Genomic DNA, 12795 nt, shown 5'->3' on the forward strand with positions numbered 1-12795 from the left:
TAAAGTCTGAGACATCTAGCTAAGGGAGTAGTGCGGCGGGGTGCTGTTGACTGTCTCGGGACGCGACCAACACTGGGCTTGGCCTCTAAGGCCCTGGAGCGGTCTGCAGTGTTGAGATGGCAGACGCTGACACAGAAGTATCGGGTCCTTACAGGAAATCAGACCAGGAACAGTCACGCCTGAGACTCCTCACGCTCTCGCTTCCCTCAGGGAGGCTGCACAGCCGAGCGTGTGGGCTGCACGGAACCCAGAACTGCGCCCGCTCGTGGTCCGCATTGGGCCCACACGCCCAGGATGCTTCTTGGACGGGGCTCTCCAGGGTGGAGATGCGCTCAGGGCAGGTTAGCGCTTCCCAGGGTGCAGGAATCCATAACCCAGAGGAGTCGACTGCAGCAAAACCGGGAGTAGGTGAGAATGAGGCTGAGAGAGCTGTACTTACAACAACTGTTGAGCCACGCACGCACGGTGTTGCACACTTGCAATCCCAGCACTCTGGTAGGCTGAGGCAGGAAGATCAAAAGTTCTGCCCCAGCTTGGACAAATTAGCAACTTAGCAAGATCCTGTCTCAAAATAGAAAAATTTAAAAGCCTAGGATATAGGTCGGGGCAAAGGCCCTGGGTTCAATCCCTAGGACTGAAAAAAAGAAACATCTGCCTCGAGGTAGTGTCATTCTGGGCCTCTGTCCCCTACACCTAACACTACACTCCCACCAGCCCAGCTGCCCTGATTTGATCAGACAAGCCTCCATGTGGTGTGGCAGATGTGTCCACTTTCTACTGTGCAGTACCTGGGGCATCTGCAGGACTGTCTCTGCTGTCCCTGGAGGCCATCCACCCAGCCAGGCAGAGCTCTCTGGGCGAGCGTTCTAGCTGGACCTGGGCGAGGGCAGCCTTCATCCTTGTTGGCCACTACACTGGGTGGTGGAGTCAGCATCCAGAGGGCCCGTCCCAGCCTCCTGGTGGAGTCTGATGTGACAGAGCCCAATGCCTTCCTCTGGCCATCAGTGCCAGAAACCTAAACTGACCCAGCAGAGACCCAAGGCAGTGTCTCTTCAGGTTGTGGGGTTGAGGTACAATCCTGGTGTTGCTCCCAACCTGCCTAGGAGGGGGACGAGGTAGAGGAGAAGCAAGCCTAGTCATGTCGTCCACACCTTGGGCAGAGGACCCTTCAGGAGAAAGAGTCCCTAGGTTCCCTAGTGTGCTATAGCCAACCCAAGTTGGCTGAGATACTGAGAATGGAACACAGGGCCGGCCTATGCCCTGAGCCACATCTTCCTACTCCTTTTTCAGACAATTCTTTCTAAGTTGGTAAATTGCTTAGGCTAGGCTCAAACTGGCAGTCCTCCTGCCTCAGCCTCCCAGAGTGCTGGAATGACAGGTATCACCATGCCCAGATTCCTCCTCCTCCTTCTCCCTCCTTCTTTTTCTCCTACTTGAGATAGGGTTCCTCTGTGTAGTTCAGATCAGCCTTGAACTCACTATGTAGGGCCATGGGTTTAGCTCAGTGGGGCAGCACCTGCCTGGCAAGTATGAGGTCCTGAGTTCAAGTCCCAGTTATCCCTCCCCTAAAGAATTACAACTCACTGTGTAGCGCAGGCTGGTCTCAGACTTCTGTCTCTGCTCCTGCCTAGCCTCTTGAGTGCTAGGATCACAGGCATGTGCTGCCACGCTTCCCTATTCTTTTTCTTCCCCTTGTCTGTCTCCTTCTCCTCCTCTTCCTCCTTCTTGTAACTCCAAAAGCCCTGAAAGATTCACTGGCTCTTTTTGAAAGTGGCCCTATTTTGAGATCATTTTAAGGAGCTCTTTAAATAACCTGAATGCTCCATTTATAAGGGTGAGTCAAAAATAATCTTTTCCACTTAGGGGAAAAGAGTTAGCTTTTAGTGAGCATAGAGCTTGTTTTACAAGATGAGAAAGTTCTAGAGCTCTATTGTACAATGTGAATCTACTCAACACTACTGATTTGTAAACTTAAAAATGGCTAAGGTTGTTGGAGTGTGGAGGCACACTCCTGGTATCCCCGCTGCCTGGGAGGCTCAGGCAGGAGGACTGCAAGCTGGAGGCCAGGCTGATGAATTTAGCGAGTCTCTTCTCTCAAAAGTCTACAGTAAAAGGGATTTTCCAAATTATTTTTATATTATTTTAGCCTTGAGTTGTCATTCATGAAAGAGTGGCTCTGCTTTTCTGTCAGAGATGGCAAGATCTTTTTCAGCATCTTATGTGTGGGATTTAAAAAGAATAGAATGTAGCTCAGTGCAGAACTTCCTAGGTTTAATCTGAAGTACTGAGAAGAAAGCCTGGTATGTGTGAGGCCCTAGGCCTGATCTCCAGCAGCACACACATGCACACAAAAAAGAATGAAAGAAAAAGCCCAATCTCAGCACTTGTGAGGCCAAGGCAGGAGGATCAATCAAGTACATGCAAGTCAAGGCCAGCCTGAGCTACACAGTGAGTTCAAGGCCAGCCTAAAATACATAGTAAGACCATGTCTCAAGCAATAAAACAAAAAAGAAAAAAGAAAATGTGGCAGGGATGCAGTTGCCAGTAGCCAACGCTGGACCCCCACTTCCATGGGAAGCACCCCCAGGCCTTGGCATGGTTCCCACTCCTGGTCACCCCACTATCTCTTGGCTGTGTGAGCTTCGATAAATTCTCTTTTGCACTTCTCTGCTCTCAGTAAGATCTTTTGCCCCTTGGGTCACCGGCATGCATAGTGTTTGGGTGGACTGCTCAACAGAGGGGTGACTGAGGGTCTCTGTCTGGGCCTCTCCCTGGGGAACCCGAGGGTCTCCGGGCTGTGGGCTGTGAGGGTTTAAGCTGAGGAATGGCTCAGTACCTTTCAGAAAATCTTCCTTGCAGTTGGAGGTGGGCTACTCCTGCTGGGGCTCCACTCCTGCAGGGTCTGAAGGCGAAGAAAGAGGAGGCCAGCCCAAGATCGTCTGCAAAAGGGCCTCCTGCCTTCTCTCTGAGGCCTTCCCTTCCTACATGTCATGCTGCTGGCAAGACAGCTCACTGGGGGAGAATTCACACCTACTGGGATCCCCAAGTTCTCTAACCTTGTCTTCTGACCCACACCTGCTTTGGCCAGCGCTGGCTGCTTTCGTCATCTCTGACACTGGTGAGTCTCCACCATTCCTTGGGTATTGGCCAAACTCACGTGACAAAGGACTCCCTGCTTCCTCTCCTCTGTCAGGGAGGGTGTCTGGCTTATCACCTGGATTCATAGGGCCTGAGCCTGAAGTAAATCCCTGCATACAGTCATACATGCGTGTCCGACAGCTGTCACCCTCCTTGCAAAGGCCACAAAATTGACCCCAGACAGGCCCTGCCCATTTACACCTCTAGCTGTTCAGACACTAAACTTATGGGCCCTCCACTGCACGTCTGGTAACAGAATGGGTACCAGGCCTTTGTCCTCAAAACCCTTGAATTGACCGTTAAACCCTGCCAGACCTCAGCCCCAGCCTTTCCCTTGCCCTGCCCCAATATTCAGACTCCCCTGACCCCCGATATTCTTGCAAAAGACTCAGTCCCTCACAGCACCAGGCCAGACCTGCAGGACCTCCGCTCCCACACTGTGGGCTGCCTGGCTGCCTTCCATTCCCAGGCACCTGCCTCAGTTTATCCTTCATGTCATTCTTCCTTAGAGTCCCCATCACTACTTGTGCTACTGCCAAACCCAGACCTTTGCCTTCCCACCAGCTACTGCAAAGAGCCAGGTCAGGGCCTCCTTTCACCACTTGGTACAGCATGTATGTTTATCTAAGCAACCAAGCTGTACAGTTAAAAGTGGGTGCATGTTATGCTACATAAATCTGCTCCAGTAAAGCTGACTTAGAAAAGTAAAGAGGGCAGAGGATGTAGCTGAGTTGCAGAGCGCTTGCCTAGCATGTGCAAGGGCCTGGGTCAGAGCCTCGCAACACAGAAAGAAGAAACCTTTCCCTCAAGGGGCCAAGCTTCAGGCTGCCCTGCAAGACCATGCTTCCTGCTTGCCAACAAGACCCCAGCTGGGGCCCAAGCAGCCCACTGCCTCCCTGACCAGGTGGGCAGCAGCTGTGAGTGACCACCAGGCTTTAGTGGTGACTACACCAGAAGGTGGAGCAAGAACCAGGGTGGCACACAAGGATGCCTGTCACATGCCCTGATTAACATCCTTTATTTACTTTCCATTCTGACAGCAAACATTTTCCCAGCAGCAGCTATCTGATAAGGCACAGAGATCAAAGCCTTGCCCTCCAGGGTAACGGCTTAGCAGTGGGGGCATATGTGGGTAAGATGAAGAGTGGATCCTTACGGTGGGTGCTGCTAAGAATTAAGGAGAGAAATGAGCAGAACTGGGGTAGGAAGCACAGGGGATGACTGGTGACAGTGACGTGTGCGTGGCCCCAGACATTGGCCTCTCTGCCCTGGAAAAGTATACTCTGTGTAATCCGAGGCTGCTGTGTGGAAGCTGACAGGTGGGAGGGGGTTGGTGACATGGGGGGGCAGAGCCAGGGTGGCACCCATGGACACAAGGATGACTGTTCATGCTGTCACCATCTTTTTTTTTTTTTTTTTTTTTGCGGGGGGGAGGGGCTGGGGATTGAACTCAGGCCCTTTTGCTTGCCCGGGAAACACTTATTTCACTGAGCCATCTCCCCAGCCCCATCTGTCACCATCTTAAAAGATCATTTTTTAGTTTTTTGGACTTTAAATAAGCTTAAGGGTATTTATAGCTTATGGCCAAAGCCATCTTGAAATTTTAAATCTTTTTTTAACAAGGGTGCCTGCATTTTCACTCGGCACCACCTCCAAATTCACAGGCTGGAACCTTGTTCTTTTGGAGGAGCAGCTTCCTTCACCCTCAACGGCAGAGCTGCCCCATGCGCTTCCTCTTGCTGTGGTTCCTGCTCTGAGAGATGCACAATGTGGGACACAGGCCCTAGCTGGTGGCCTAGAATGGCACAAGTTCCTCTCTGCCTTTAAGTTGGTGCTAATGAGGGGCTGCTCAGTCCCAGTAGAGGGAAAGGGAAGCCTAAGGGGACTCAGAAGCAACACCTGTCACTGGAGCTGGTTCACGGCCAGGAAAAACCACGAGGTAGAGGGAAGCAGAGCCCAACCCCAGCTGGGAGAACTGGCCCACTTCATAATGGCTCATGGCTGCACACTCACCAAATAATCCACTCACCGGCGTGACGTTATCATGGGCCACCTGCTCTTCGCTGCTCCCATCTCCCTTTGGAGGCCTTGGTTTTCCCATGGGTGCCACGCACTCAGCTGGTCTCACCTTCTGGAGCTCCGAGATGCCCTTTATTAGCAAAGAGAGCAAGTACCACTCTCTGTTCCCAGCAGAGATCCTGCTGTGTCAGGTACTCTCTCTCACACGGCATTCTGATGAAAGGGGAATTATGAACTTACAATATTCGCAGTCCATGAGGGTTCTTAGTTTAATAAAATAATCTATATTGTATTATAGCAATAGATGCATATCAACGTATATGGCAGCACAATTTATAATAACTGAGTCTTCAAAGAGCCTATATATCCACCAATAGACAAATGGATAAAGGAAATGTGGTGTCTATATGTGATGGAAGTATTCCACTTGGCTGTAGAGGCTAGATTTGAGACATTTCTAGGAAATGGATACACTTTGAAAACATGATCTTAAATAAATCAGACACACAAGCTTAGATATTGTATGGCTTCTCTCATCTTATTAATTCAAAAGACAAACACAAAGCAAAATAAAAGGTCTAGGGCCGGGGAGACAGCTCAGTAGAATAAGCGCTTGCCTGGCAAACATAGGGTCCTGAGTTCAATCCCCTGTACTGAAAAAAAAAAGAAAGAAAGAAAAAAGAAAAAGGGCTAAAAGTAATAGGGAGGTGGACCTTTTGCGAATGGGAAGGAGACCAAAAGCCTGGGAGAGGGAGGTGAGAAGATTTAAGACGTGTCATGTACTTGTACCAATGAGCCACAATAAATGACATTCACGTGATGGTATGCTTGCCAACAGGAACTAAAAAAATGCTGAGAATGGGGAAAGGGGACTTAGAGATGGGGCAAGGGCAATAAAAAGCAAGATATGTTAAGTACACGAACCCAGTACCTAAGAAGAGTGGGAACATCATGTGCTGCAAACATGTACTAATAAACTACATGCTTGCACTCACTGTAGCTCAGGCTGGCCTCAAACTCGAAGCACTCCTCCTGTCTCAACCTCCCAAGTGCTGGGATTATAGGTGTTCACCACCAGGCCCGGTTCCAGGGCTGGCACATCATGCAGGGCTGGGGATCAAACTTAGGTCTGTGTACTTCCACGTAGGTGCTTATGCCTCTGCACTATCTCCTCAGCACAAACACTGTTATTTAAATATTAGTGTACTAATTTAGAAATGCTCTCAAATTTGGTATTCTTTGTAACCATGAATTCCGCTATATTGTCTAATTAGTACGGTTTTCAAAAAAATTGTTTCTGCAGGTTGCAATCAACTGATTTACAAATTACAATTAGCCTCTCACTTTTTTAAAGCCAAATTTAAACTTCTCATTTCTGTAGCAAGAATGAAACTTGCTGTTAGCTGTTAAAATACCCATTGCCGTGATTTCCTGGGACCTCGTGACGCCCTTCTACAGGGCATCTGAGGCTGATAGCTCTGGCAGACGACACAGCAGGATGGAGACAGGAAGTCAAGCTAAGCATCATCAGCAGATTTGCAACAGGGGATGGGGAAGTGAGCAGCTTACTCAGTGTGGCCCCTGGACCACTGCTGGTGCTGGAGCTGTCGCTGACAGGGAGCACATACTTAGAAGCATCTATGCGGCTGTACTATTCAGCGACATGACTGTGTAGACTGAGCTAGCCCCTGACAACTGGAGAACTGGCCATTCACCACAGACTGGGTGAAAAGGCTTCCTTAGACTACAAGTCTCTAGATTCGGAGAAGCAAGATCAGACTAGAGAGAAATTTGTGGCTGAAGATAAGGGGCAACACTGCAGCCCCCAAGATCAAAGTCAGGGCAAGACAAACTACCTCTCAGCCAATGCCAGGGACACCCAAGGGTCAGATGCTTCTCCTCTCAGGAGGCCTGTGTGACAACACCCTTGCCCCAAGAGAAATGACAGAGCTGTCATGAAGGGGACATGTCCATAGTGACCAAGAGTGATTTTCCATCACCTGGCAGAATGGTGACTCAATGGAATTTCTTTTCTTAAAGCAGAAAAAGATTGGAAAGTCTTATTTCTTGCCTACTTGCATCTATGGACTAAGATTCATGCCTGGCTTGGCTTTAACCAGAGTGATAGATGTCAGTGGACACTTTCACTACCAAGTTTAATGGCGCTACATCTGGTATTCTTTTTAGGTATGGTATTTGCTATTAATTCTTCCACAAGCAATGACGTCAACATGCATCTATCTGAAGTTGGCTAGGATTTACTGCTTTTTAAAAAGTTAAATCAGGAATAGATGTTGAATTTCATCAATGCCTTTTTGGTCTCTATCAAGACAGTAATGTGATTTGTTTCTCCTTCACCTAGTTGGGTAATGAATTACATAACAGATTTCCTTAATATACCTTTGACTTTGTCTCTTTAACTCATAGATAGGTTTATCTACTTACAATTATTTACAATCTTCAAATCAATATTTATAGGTGTTTGATCTGTACATTTTTAACACATTTACTTGGACAAGTTCTGATAGGAGTTATACCAGGCTTTTATAAAACAAACCGTGTTTCTGAGATTTTCTGATACTCTATAATTTTTAGAACGTACCAGTACATACCATCTTTCTTGAAGGTTTACTGGAAATTCTCCACAGTAAAGCTGAAATTCTGGGAGAATGACTTTTGATAGGTTTTTCCTATCCATACGATTTGATCTACCCTGTCGATCTATTCAAATTTCCCATTTCTTTCAGTCAATTTTAACAATTTATATTTTTCTCATTAAAAAAATCTGATTAAAGCACCTGCCAGCAGGCACAGGGGTCGGGATTCGATCCCCAGGCCTGCTGTGCCGGCCCCACCCTTGGGGCGTGCTGAGACAGCGATTGAGACTGGGCGTGGTGGCGTGCACTTGTAATCCCAGCTCTTGGGAGGCAATAAACAGGTGGATCACTACGAGTCCAATCTAGTAGTGAGACCCTGGACATCCTGTAGACCCTTCCCTAATGAAAAATAAAAAAAAAAAGTCTGGCTGGGCATGGTGACACATGTCTATAATCTCAGCACTTGGGAGTCAGAGGCAGGAGGACTGCTGTGAGTTCAAGGCCAGCCTGGACTACATAGGGAGATCCTGGTTCCCCCACCCCCCACCCAAAAAAAAGTGGGTTTTCAGTTGCAGTTCAGGCGCTTTGCTGCAAAGGGCCCACCATCACTGATCTGTGGGCTCCCCAGCGAATGCAGACTGTCTTATGGTCAGGGAGGTCCTCTCACAGGCACAGCTCTCTCCAACCAACAGCCCTATGCCCCTACTCCATGAGAGGGATGGAGCCCAGGCCTTGTGCACACCCACTGAGCACTTTCCTACTGATTACAGCCCAGCCCACTACCCTGGTGGGCATCCTCACTGTTTTGAGACAGGGTCTCACTATGGAGCCCAGGCTGGCCTCGAACTGGTGACCACTCTCCTGCCTCAGACTCCTGAGTGCTGCAATTACAGATGTGCACCACCACCCCTGGCTATGCTCACTACTTATGATGATCTCACAGCCAAGGATCACCTAAAAGAGACTAAAGCAAAGCAGAGAGAAGCAGAAAGTGCAGCACAGAGAAAAGGCATGGAGTTAGATAGGAATATTAAAAATTGGGACTGGCTGTGTAGCTCAGGGGTGAAATGCTTAACAAGCGCAAGATCCTGGGTTCCATTCCCAATAACAGACCCACACACACTCTGAATATTCCCAGAAAGGATCATTATTAGGTGCCCTATGTGGCAAGCATGGTTAAGCTACTCGGGATGTCAATGATTTAAACAAAAATCCAAATAAGAAATCCTATCAAAAGTTGTAAAATTTATATAACAGAAAATTAAAAATAAAAAAAGTACTTTAAAAGGAAAAGGTACACATATACAATTTCTATTTATCAATGAAACTCCAGTAAAGATGAAAGGAAGAAAGGGAGGGAAAGAGACAGGCAGACTCGTGTCCTTATGAACTCGGATTCTAACTAGAGTGGGAGACACGTGGAAGCAAGTGAGGTGAGTACAGTGTTCCCAAGTACCATGTGGGACCAAAGAGTCAGCAGAAGAGAGAGGAGCTGAGGCTGGGAAGGGTGAGACCAATGTGGGCAGGGTGCCTGTGAAACACAGGGCAGGGCAGGCTTTGCCTTCCCGAGACGGGATCTGGGCAGAACTGTAAAGGCCTCAGCCAGGAGGGCAGGAACCAGGAAGTGGCTGGCGCAGCTGGAGCAGTCTGTAGGATGCAGCACAGCTGAGAACACCAGAATGGGGAGGATGGAGCAGCCATGCGGCCACTGCACAAAGGCAGGCTTCACCTCCAAGTCTGGAGTGGGGCCACCCTGGGACTGAGGCTAGTGCCTCGACAGATCTCTAAGGGATCCCCCTGCCTGCTAGGCTACTAAGTGAAGACTGCATGCTGCTAGAATACAGGGAGATAATAAAAGACGCTATGGCTGGGCATGGTGGCACATACCAGCAATCCCAGCACTTGGCAGGCCGAAGGAGGAGGATCACTGTGTCTGAGGCCCGCCTGGGCTAGAGTGAGTTCAAGCCAGCCTGAACTGCACAGTGAAACACTGTTTCAAAAAGATAAGAAATGTGGGGCACAGTAGTACATGCTTATAGTCCCAGCACTTGGGAGGCTGAGGCAAGAAAACCGTTGAGAGTTCGAGACCAGCCTGGGCTACACAGCAAGATTGTCTCAAAACAACAACAACAAAAAAGCTATTTTCTAGAGATTACACGTCCTGGGGAGATAGCTAAGTGGTCTAAGTGCCTGCCTGGCAAGTGCAAGAACCCAAATTCAATCCCTGGTACTGTGCCAGCCCCAGAATCCTGAGCATGCCTTGCCAGCCTTGAAACCGAATGTGGTAGTGCACATCTATAATCCCGGAGCTGGGGAGGCTGAGACAGGAGGATCACTACGAGTCCAAGCTGCATAGCAAAACCCTGTATCCAATAAATAAATAAAGAAATATATATTAAAGAGATTACAGGTATATTTTTTAATTTATTTTATTTTATTTTTACAGGTACATTCTTAAATTTAAAAAAAAGGAAAGAAGTGATCAAATAACCCTATTGTAGAATATTCTCTAACAGCACAGGTCTTTCAGACTAAAAGGGTGTGGAGGCAAATGAAAACAGGCCAAGATGGGTGACTGAGAAATTTTAGAAACACTGAAGACAACTGTACAAAAATCCAGAGAAAAACTGCAACAAATCAAGAGCCAAGACTCCAAGTGACAGAGAGACATGCCCACAGATGTTACACAGGAAACCAAAGGCATCGCAGTCACATCACAGCTCCCTGACAAGGGCTCTCTGGGGGTTTACACAAACGGGAGTCAGCTTGGATCTAACCAGGGATCGGTGTGTAGCAAATAATACAACACAGAGGAAAAGAAGTCCTAATTAGCATCCAGCTCAACAGTGAATAAGACGGACAGATCCTCAGCAGCATGAGCTCAACACAGACCCAACTGAAACAGCACAGGTACACAAACGGAGGGACTAAGAGTATATGTCCCTGATGGAGGACAATCAGGGAGCAGAGCCAACCAAAAGGCCAACACTGAAAAACCCTGAGGTGGACATATAACTGTGTTCTGCGGAAATCAAAGTTAATGCTCAGGCAAAGCTGGGTGGAGGGCTTGCAGATGACTAATTCTCAGGATGAGCCCTGTAGGATTTAAAAAAGAAAAATATGTGCGCTGATAATATTTTGAGACCAAACAAAATTTAGGAGGAAAAGTACTACCGCCCCTCATTTCTTGCAGCTCATAACTTGGTCCTGTGTCCCTTCTCCACCTCAGCCCCCAACTCTGCCCATGCCGACGGCAGACTCCAAAGCACAGCACCTGCTATCCAACTGCACATTGCTGCCCTGCTTGCACGGAGCAGCCCAAGCTCCACCCTGGAGAAGTCTTTTCAGCCCTGTCGGTCATTTCCTCTCAAATTCACTTACTGCACCAAGGATTTTTAAACTCCTCATGTATTGTCTTGCTGATTGTATTTGTTGGCCAGTTCAAGGATGGAGCACATGTTCCTCTGGAAACTTCTGTGGGTGGACAAGGTGGCTAATTTATTTTTGACACCTCACAAAGGGCTATGTCTGTAATAGCCGCTCAAAAAATATTTCATAGAAAGTTTGAAGGTAGGATTCAAGGTGAATATGGAATTTAAAATCAAGGTCTGGAGATAAAACCAAAGCTAAAGTTATGACCGATAAGACAAGTGGAGGAACTAATTGTATTAAGACAGCGCTGCTTTCAAAGTTCTGTGGTCTACTTCTTTTGGTTAATGTTTACATTATTTTAATAAAAATATATCTTGCTCCCAAAGTACTCTCCAGTTCCAAGTTCCAGTGACCCAGGGCTCTGTAAATGTAGGCGCAATCAGACAACAGCCGGTGTGACTTAAAGACCCTGTGCCTGCCTCCTTTGTTGTGCAAGATTGCGAAGTCCTAATCTCGGCACACTGAGAAATTAGTTCTTTTATTGTCAGTCTGATGAGATAAGACTCTTGGAGAGAGATGACTTTCTTGCCCTTTGTTGGAGGTGGAGACTGAAAACCCGAGAGAGCAATAGCTTACATCTTCATGAGGAGCGTTCAGCAGCAGCAGCTTTGCCACGCTCCTGTAGATTCACAGTGGCCTCACTTCCCACTAAGTGAGCCAAACCCTCGGTATCTCCTGACACAGCCAGATCAACATAAGAAAGTCAACAAATGTAATAAGCCACACTGACAGAACAAAGAGCAAAAACCATATGATCAACTTAATAGATACAAAAAAGATCTGATAACATTCAACATTTTTTCATGGTAAAATCTCAGCTGGGGGCTGCAGGTATAGCTTAGTGCTTTCCTGGAAAGGCTAGGTCCTGAGTTCGATTCCCGGCGCCAAAAAAAAAAAACACCTTCAAACCAAAAAGCATCCAAAACTCTCAGCTGAAAGTCAGGTATTGCAGAATATGCCTAATTTCAGCATTTGGGAAACTGAGGCAGGAGGATCACTGTGAGTTTGAGGCCAGCTTGGGCTACAAAGTGAGTTCAAGGCCAGCCTACACTATGTAGTGAGGCCCTGTCTCAAACAGCAAAGCACAAACCCAACGTGGTGGTGCACACCTGTAATCCCAGGCTGGGGAGGTTGAGACAGGAGGATCACTGAGTCCAAGCTGCAAGCGAGCTGCATAGGAGACCCTGTCCCAAATAAATTAATACACAAGTGGAATAAGTGCTTCTCTGGCAAGTGCAGGGGCCTGAGTTCAATCCCCAGTTCCGCCAAAAAAAAAAAAAAAAAAAACAGATAAATAAGCAAAGCAAAACAAAAAACCAAACAAGACAAAAATCCCTCTCAACAAATTGGATACAAAAGGAATGTATGCACGGTAAACATGTGCCACGCCACAGCTAGCATCTTATGCAATGGGAAACAGTTGAAGGGCTTTTCTCTAAAACCCAGAGCAGGATGAAGACTCAGCTTCTTCCACTTCTATCAGCAGTGCTGCCAGTTTAACCTGAAAGCAGCTAAGCGAGAAAAAGAACTAAGAAGCACCCAAGTTGGAAAGGAAATTACAACTGTTGGCATCTGCAGGTGTGGATTCAGGAAACCCTGAAAACTGCAA

Source organism: Octodon degus, unplaced genomic scaffold (genome assembly GCF_000260255.1).
Source record: "Octodon degus isolate 3935 unplaced genomic scaffold, OctDeg1.0 scaffold00060, whole genome shotgun sequence".
NCBI classification, from domain to species: domain Eukaryota; kingdom Metazoa; phylum Chordata; class Mammalia; order Rodentia; family Octodontidae; genus Octodon; species Octodon degus.